General features: G+C 38.2%; 1 pseudogene; it reads right to left on the bottom strand.

Moving 5' to 3' along the window:
- Positions 1-5,407: 5,407 nt before the first annotated feature.
- On the bottom strand, positions 5,408-6,161 carry LOC144239274 (small ribosomal subunit protein eS6 pseudogene; annotated as a pseudogene).
- Between the last annotated feature and the right edge of the window lie 612 nt (positions 6,162-6,773).

Genomic DNA, 6,773 nt, shown 5'->3' with positions numbered 1-6,773 from the left:
TTTTCCAGAGGGGCTGCACTGGCTTGCATTCCTACCAACAGTGCAAGAGGGTTCCCATTTCTCCACATCCTCACCATCATATATAGTCTCCCAATTTGTTCATTTTAGCCACTCTGACCTGTGTGAGGTGGTATCTCAATGTGGGTTTGATTTGTATTTCCCTGATGATGAGTGACATTGAGCATCTTTTCATGTGTCTGTTGGCCATCTGTATGTCTTCTTTTGAAAAGTATCTATTCATGTCTTCTGCTCATTTCTTCACTGGATTATTTGTTTTTCTGGTGTTGAGTTTGGTGATACAACAAACAGTATTCGTCCTTTAAATGTGGAGGAAAGAAAGGGGTCAAATATCTTGTTCAAGGTCATACATCTTATAAATGGCAGGACCAGGATTGGAACATAGGCTTGTCTAGGTTCTTAACCACCACAGTGTCAGATACTTTTTGAGATGTTAACGTTTTGCTCTTTGGATTGTCTACCTCTAGTCCTTTCATGTCCCTCCATCTAAGTAGGAAGTCCCCTTGTATTTCCTAGTCTCAGGGATCTTTGCATAGCTGAATCAGAATTTTAGGAAGCCAACAGCTCTTTGTGAATTATTTTTTTATATGTAAAAGCTTAAAAACATTGGAAAAGTAAGTTATACAGAAGGGAAATAGAAGAGATTGTCTTACTGTATTATAAATGAATACTATAATCCCAAATACTGGTGAGGAAATGAACGATGATCCCATGTTTTCTAAGGACCTCTTCCGTCATCAAAGCATTGTTCAGAGATGGTGGGAATGGGTATTGGCAAAACTAAGGACACTGAACCCATGGTCATGATCTTCACAGCTTTCTACAGAGGTCTCTGGCCAAGTGAAGGAGGGACAAAGGAGTTTCAGGAATCAGTATGGCCTTGGTCAATGAAGATGTCATGAATGACATATTGAGTAGATGTTAAATGCCTTTGTTTTATTCTTTAGACATTATTTGAATCTCTACATAATTTGAATCAATTATACTAATTTTTGTGTCCACAGAAAATCATTGCTTTGGAAAAAATTAAGACATAGAGAAGAGAAAGGATTATATGACATATAGGGGTCTAGTAGGGAGAGATAGCTCATCTTAACCAAGACATTTTTTTACTTATTTTTCTAATAAATATTACTCTGTTTATCACGAAATAGTTAAAAAAATGAAGTGGGTAACCAAGATACCTGGTTTGAAATTTTAAAAAAGAAATTGCCATTTGGGGCACCTGGGTGGCTCAGCTGGTTGGGAGTTATACTTCGACTCAGGTCATGATCTCCCACGGCTCAGGTCATGATTTCCCTGTTCATGAGTTTGAGCCCCACTTTGGGTGCTGTGCTGACAGTTCAGAGCCTGGAGCCAGCTTTGGATTCTTTGTCTCCCTCTCTCTCTCTCTACGCCTCCCCCACTTGCGATCTGTCTCTCTCTCTCTATCTCTCTCAAAAATAAATAATCATTTAAAAAATTATAAAAAGAAATTGCCATTAGTGTACTTGGAATAGGACTTTGCCTTGGCTTTCTTGGATTATCAGTTTCTTAATACAGCAGCATTTCTGAGACTAAGTACAGGTACCTTCAATTTAAATTGGTTTTAAAGAAGGGAGTTCTGGGGTGCCTGGGTGGCTCAGTCAGTTAAACATCCAGCTCTTGCTTTTGGCTCAGGTCAGGATCTTACAGTTTGTGAGTTCTGAACTGCACATTCAGCTCTCTCCTGACAACACAGAGCCTGCTTGGGATTCTCTCTCTTCCTCTCTCTGCCCCTCCTTTGCTTATGTGTGTATGCACTCTCTCTCAAAACAAATAAATAAACTTAAAAAGAAGGGAGATATAAATTTCTGGCAACCTTGAACGTTTAATATGTTTTAAGTAGACTGAATTTAAAAATTGTAAAGACTACAAAACAACCAGCTAAATCATGCTATTGTGTAACAATTAAAAAAAGAAAGGAAAGGGAGGAAGGAAGGAAGGAAGGAAGGAAGGAAGGGAGGAAGGAAGGAAGGAAGGAAGGAAGGAAAGAAGGAAGAATGAACCTGGGAAGGAGGGAAGGAGGAAGGAAGGAAGAAGAAAAGGAAGGAAAGAAAGGAAAAGAAAGAAAAAAAGAAAGGAAAGGAAAGAAAAAAGAAAGATAGAATGGTAGATTCCCTCACGCTGCTCCTGNCTCTCTCTCTCTACGCCTCCCCCACTTGTGATCTGTCTCTCTCTCTCTATCTCTCTCAAAAATAAATAATCATTTAAAAAATTATAAAAAGAAATTGCCATTAGTGTACTTGGAATAGGACTTTGCCTTGGCTTTCTTGGATTATCAGTTTCTTAATACAGCAGCATTTCTGAGACTAAGTACAGGTACCTTCAATTTAAATTGGTTTTAAAGAAGGGAGTTCTGGGGTGCCTGGGTGGCTCAGTCGGTTAAACATCCAGCTCTTGCTTTTGGCTCAGGTCAGGATCTTATGGTTTGTGAGTTCTGAACTGCACATTCGGCTCTCTCCTGACAACACAGAGCCTGCTTGGGATTCTCTCTCTTCCTCTCTCTGCCCCTCCTTTGCTTATGTGTGTATGCACTCTCTCTCAAAACAAATAAATAAACTTAAAAAGAAGGGAGATATAAATTTCTGGCAACCTTGAACGTTTAATATGTTTTAAGTAGACTGAATTTAAAAATTGTAAAGACTACAAAACAACAGCTAAATCAATGCTATTNCTCTCTCAAAAATAAATAATCATTTAAAAAATTATAAAAAGAAATTGCCATTAGTGTACTTGGAATAGGACTTTGCCTTGGCTTTCTTGGATTATCAGTTTCTTAATACAGCAGCATTTCTGAGACTAAGTACAGGTACCTTCAATTTAAATTGGTTTTAAAGAAGGGAGTTCTGGGGTGCCTGGGTGGCTCAGTCGGTTAAACATCCAGCTCTTGCTTTTGGCTCAGGTCAGGATCTTATGGTTTGTGAGTTCTGAACTGCACATTCAGCTCTCTCCTGACAACACAGAGCCTGCTTGGGATTCTCTCTCTTCCTCTCTCTGCCCCTCCTTTGCTTATGTGTGTATGCACTCTCTCTCAAAATAAATAAATAAACTTAAAAAGAAGGGAGATATAAATTTCTGGCAACCTTGAACGTTTAATATGTTTTAAGTAGACTGAATTTAAAATTGTAAAGACTACAAAACAACCAGCTAAATCATGCTATTGTGTAACAATTAAAAAAAGAAAGGAAAGGGAGGGAGGAAGGAAGGAAGGAAGGAAGGAAGGAAGGAAAGAAGGAAGAATGAACCTGGGAAGGAGGAAGGAAGGAAGAAGAAAAGGAAGGAAAGAAAGGAAAAGAAAGAAAAAAAGAAAGGAAAGGAAAGAAAAAAGAAAGATAGAATGGTAGATTCCCTCACGCTGCTCCTGGTCGCTAGGATATCACTGGGGAAAACAGGAGGTAAGGTACTATTTTTAAGTTTATTTTATTTATTTTGAGAGAAAGAAAGGGAGTGAGTGCAAGCAGGGGACAGGCAGCAAGAAAGACAGAGAATCTCAAGCAGACTCCATTTTATCACCACATGGACATTGGACTCCATCCCAGGAACCATGAGATCATAACCTGAGTCAAAATCAAGGGTTGGACACTTACCAACTGAGCCACTCAGGTGCCCTGAAAATAGGAAACTATTAAAAAGAGATCATCATTTTCACATATTGCAAATATCATGACACGTAAGGGCTTTTTCTAAGTCTGTGTACTCAGCATTGGAGTCTGGGTTGCTTTTTGTCACCTGAAGCCATCAGTAGTGGCTTCTCACTGAGTTGAAAATTAATTATTTATCCAGTCTATGTCCAGAGTCACCTCGTGTGGTATATTCTCATAGCCCAGATGAATAAAATCAGAAAAGCAGCAAGCACAGTGCAGAAAGTGGTAGAAAGGCTCACACTGGCCCTTGGGAAAATCATTGCAAACTGTACACAATTGATTATTTCCTGATCTTGGATTTTAAGCTCTTTGGGTGCCAAACTTTCTTTGCAGTTTTGACCATGAGAAGTATTTTTGCTTGCTTGTTTGTTTGTTTGTTTTAAAGAGCCAAAGTCCGTTGGTGAGCCAAAGATAATGACTGTCTACAATAGACAATAGCTGTGATTGGATGGATTCCCATTTTACCTTTTCTGTGCCCAAAATGCTCTCAGAGCCATCACTTTGTCTTCCCACTGAGCCTCTGACTCCTTTGACTTCCTCTATATCCCTGAGGTTATTAATCCTGCAATACAAGAATGTAAAATATTTGATTCTTTTCCACAAGAAGCACTTGAGATTCATATTTGCTCGAAGAATATCAAGCCTTGATAAGCTCCTCTTCTCCCTATGTAATTCAAAATACGTGAGCAGCACTATACCAGATATGGGACTTTTATTAATTTTTCTCCCCAGGAAATAAACTTTATGGGTTTTATATGTAGGAGAATACTTTTTAGAGATGAATTTTCTATTTGGGCTTTTGCACAAGTTTACTATTTTTAATACCATGTACAAGATCAAATAATTCAGAAATATTTTAGTGACATATAGCCTTACCTGCTAAAGTAGAAACCAAGATAGGTCATTATGGCATACTAGTAGGGGGGATTAGAAAATAACTAAATGACTTAATACTATTATTTAAAGATAGAATGTGGGCAGCATTGAATATGTTTTGTTTTTTTTTTAATCTATATTCTGGCCCATTGCTTCAGTGAACCTGTTTTCACTATGGTCACCTCTGAGTTTCTAGAAATCATCCAATAGATTCTTGTTTTGTTTTCTTTTATTTAATGTCTTGGAGCAGTTGACAATGTGGACACCCTTTATCTTGACATTCTTTCTTCTCTTGCTTATTGTTCCCTTAGTTCCTTGGAGTTCCATTCTTATTCTCTGACTGCTCCCTTCTGTGTCTATTCAATAGATTTATTTATCTCCACCCACATCTTAAATGATCCTATTTCCAGGAGTTGAGGCCTATACCATCTTTTCATTCTATTTTATTGCTTTATTCAGGCAGTCTTCTTCATGTATATTTTTGTTGCTCTGTTAGTTTATAATGATGAAACCAAATTTCTATTTCTTTCCAGTACTTTTTCATGAACTCTGGAGTCATATATAAAAGTACCTTCAGACATCCTGTTCCTCAGAGTCAACATTCCTGAAATGGAAACCAGTGACCTCCTATCTCTCCACTAAGTACTTCTCCCTTCTGAGTTCCTTTTGTCATTTTGTGACACACACACTGATACAGTGGGCCCAATAGTCATCTTTAACTGTCACCCCTGTCTTGATTCTCACACTTCTTTTGTGAACCATAATGTTAATGTTTTATTTATTTATTCATGTCTTTATTTATTTATTTATTTAGTCTGATCTTATTTATTTGTGACTCCTAGAAAATCTCATTTTTGATAGGACTCAAATTTAGAGGTAGAAGCTCTTAGGATAGCCTCCATCTCTTGGAGTTTTTCAATCTGTTTTTGGAGGGTTTTTTTGGTCTCCTTCATTCTCTTGGCCAGAGGTTTAGCATATTCTGCAGCCTCTTCCTTATTTTTCTTGGTATGTTGTTACTTCAAAGCAACATGATGACATTTGTGTTGGAGAGGTGGAATAACAAGACACTGAATGTTAGGTGCTTTGGTTCTAGGTTTCTTACCTTCTTTGTTTAGGGGCTTTCTCATAACATAGTGGTGGAAGTCACCTTCTTCAGAGAGATTAAAAGTTTATGGATTCTGCCAGCTCTTTTGAGCCCCAAGCAATGAGGCACAGTACAATCAGTGAGTCCAAGAATCTCTTTCTCCCCCTTTTTAACAATGATCATGTTGAGAACACTGAGATTAGCATCCACAGTGCAGCCACGAACGTTTTTGTAGTTTCTTTCTCCAGTCCTCCTTGATCAGCTGCATGAAGGTCCCTTACTCCATAGCAGATAGACATGGCCACATGTCAAGATACCCTAGTTTGGCAGAAAGCTTTGCCAATCACTGTCATTGCCACCAGTGATTCAGACCACATAACCCTTCCATTCTTCACGTAGAGCATCAGCAACAACTTTGTGGCCATACACTTCTCATAAAAGGTATGAAGCTTGCGTTCATCGTCCACTTCAATGACTTTCTGGCAGCCAGTAGCTGAGAAAGAGATATTCAGCTTCATCCTGAAGCAGCCTATTGTCTCTGAAGCACCACAAAAAAAGAACAATATTAATGCTTTTTAATTAAATGTTGTATTTTAGTCCTGTTTTGACCCTCTCTATCCTCATATCCCCTATATCATTGACACTGGCTTACTTCGGACCTTCCTCATTACTCATTTGAAACATTACCAATGAATTCACTCTCTCCATCCTGCCCTCCCCAGTCCATCTTCCATTAGGCAATAAGAGTGATCTTCCTAAAATGGTAATTTGAAATCATTTTCTATGCTTCCTATCTTAACGGCTGCCACAGTCTATAAAAGGTGATTCAAATTTCTTCCCATGGCACACATACATAGCAACAACCACGTACAATAACAGACATAAAATATTCTTATAAAATCAGAATTTGTTCTCACACTTCTCTGCCTTTTCCTTTAAAAAATAAAAAGCTTTTATTTACCTTTAATGTCACTTCAAGCAGAATTTTTAGGAAAAATCTTCAAGATTCTCCCAAGCTGACTTAGAAGGCCCTTTCTTTAGGCTGTATTAGCAGCAAATTTGTCACAAATTTCTTCACTCATCACATTGCTTTTCTCTGGCTGGCTTCCTGGTAAGCTACCTGAGTTCAT

This window comes from Crocuta crocuta, unplaced genomic scaffold (assembly GCF_008692635.1).
Source record: "Crocuta crocuta isolate KB4526 unplaced genomic scaffold, BGI_CrCroc_1.0 scaffold140, whole genome shotgun sequence".
Classification (NCBI taxonomy): Eukaryota; Metazoa; Chordata; class Mammalia; order Carnivora; family Hyaenidae; genus Crocuta; species Crocuta crocuta.
Note: the sequence above shows the minus strand (reverse complement) of the source record. Positions and strands in the feature narration are given on the sequence as shown.